We start from the raw sequence: 2,342 nt of genomic DNA, 5'->3' as shown, positions 1-2,342 counted from the left end.
ATAAGTTCATAAAAAAAAATTAAAAAAAGCAATTTACTTCTGCCTTGGACACACTGGATGCTCAGATTCCATACATCTCATTCACAACACCGTACTGAAAGATGAAAGATGAAACTGTCTTTAAAATAAGTCGTTGAGCTTTGGGCTGAGAGGGTCAGTGAGAGTCAGAAGTCAGAGATGGGGTTGGCAATCAGCTCTGGCCTGCATGTAGAAAAGAGAGACATTTCATTACATTTACATTTAGTCCTTTAGCAGACGCTTTTTTAGACATGTGAGCTGTTAACAGAAAGTCAAAAACCATAGGACTACTACCTGTTGCATTACACCAACATTAGCACTGAAATACTATTAGCAGAAACTAACCAGTTAAGGTGACTTCTCACTAAAAGAGCAGTGTAAATTACACAAGTCAGCACCCTGCCTGCTGAATACCCTCTCTACAGCAGCATTTAACTTGATGTCCATCGGATCATACCTCAGATCAGACAGACCATTGTAAAGGTTATAACTTATATTCAATGATGTTTTTACAGCATAGCAATAATGGAGAAGGACCAAACTGGAGAGTAGATATATATCTCTTCATTTACAAATCCGTTTGTAAACACACAGGTTTGTAATATGAAAATAACTGGTAACACTTTAGAATAACCCTCGTTAATAAACCGTTTATGAAGCATGTGTTTTTGATGGGAAATGTCATTCTATCCATTATGTCATGGAATTGTCATCATATCAGTTCACACATCTTATTATTATTCCATGATAAAATAAAAAAAATGTTTTACCTCATTTCCTCAAATCACATGTAGACATCACAACTCAAACTCTGAGTCTATATTTAGCCTCCAAATGGTACGCTGTGGAGGATAAAAAAAACACAGTGCCATGGCATCCTGATAGACACCAGGCCAAGTCTGCCTCCAAGAGAACAAATATGCAGCTCAAAGAGAGCTGGGGAATGTGGCACAATATTGTTTTAAACCAACAGCCAGGACGTACCGAAATATAAACCCATCTCAGGTCATAGGATTCAGGACATGCCTTAATTGGCTTATCCTCCATGCCAGAGCTTTGGATTGATGCCAATTCTTGTGCAGTTCATGCAACTTCTCATGATGCAACAACAGTGAAATTTACCCCAAAAATGGAAGAGGCAAAAAATGCCCACTTGACTTCCACTGGCTTCCACCTCCCAAAGTGTACGTGATATTGAGTACCCAGGTCTTTCACTGAAATTAAAGGACTATTGTTAGGTCTAAGAAAGCCTGCTGAACGTTAAAACAATAATAAATCTATATTGTGTTTGAGCGAACATTGGCTGGTTGTATAGCATATACACCCTTTATATTAGTGCTGAGTTGCCCTGTGTTATACAGGGGGCAAGAGGCTGAAAGATTTGCAACCTCCTGTAGCTTGACACAGGACTTTATTAATGTTGTGGCACATACCTTCGGCTGGAAAAAGTCACGCTTTATAGTCTACGAAACTGGAGACATGCAGGCCTTTTTTGTCTGCCGTAATAAAAGAAAATAGTGTGCATAGTCATTAAATGTGACTCAGTGCCTTAACAGCTTCTCTCAATAGTTTATCATTGTTGTCCCACCACACGTGTAGACAGGGGGGGCACTGACAGGGCCCCAAGTGTCTGCTCGCCTATAGGGCCCCGGTGGCAAAGGTGGCGTACACCGGGAGCTGCCAATGTTGACATTAACGGCCTTACAGTGTGTTAATGGCTATGGTTCATGTATGCATTAAAACAAAGAGGGGTTAGTCAAAAAAATCCCCAGAGAATATCACAAAGGCGTTTCCTTATACTCGGGTTTAACATCCTTCCAGTGGAATGTCCTTTTCCTGGAAAGTCTATGCAACTTGAATACAATAATGGACCAGTATGAGGCACAACGTTAATGAAAATGTTTAGTCATGAACCAAGCAGTAATCAGACGTTTGAACAGTCATCAGACAGCAATCAGACGGTAATCAGATGTTTAAATGCAGAGCATAGAGGAGGCAGTGGACACACAGACACACACTCACCAAGAGGAGGGGTCTGAGGTTCTGAGCAGCCCATTCATGGGCAGGGAAGGTTCTTCTGCTGACGCCTGCACTCACATGGGCGCAACAGGCCCTTTCTCTTCCTCTTGCGTTTCCTTTAAGCTGACGAATCTGCTGATGAGTCAGATTTTCATGCAAGTATTAGTGTATGTACGATTTCAGTTGGATTGGGATATCAGTGTTTCCATGGTCATGGAAATCCTGGAAAAGTTACGGAATTTTAAAATTCCATTTTCCAGACCTGTAAAAGTTATGAAATTCACAAAAAGTTTTGGAAAAACCAT

The sequence above is a fragment of the Sprattus sprattus genome (genome assembly GCF_963457725.1).
Source record: "Sprattus sprattus genome assembly, chromosome: 7".
NCBI lineage: Eukaryota > Metazoa > Chordata > Actinopteri > Clupeiformes > Clupeidae > Sprattus > Sprattus sprattus.
The sequence above is the reverse complement of the archived record's forward strand: the minus strand, read 5'-3'. Positions refer to the sequence as shown.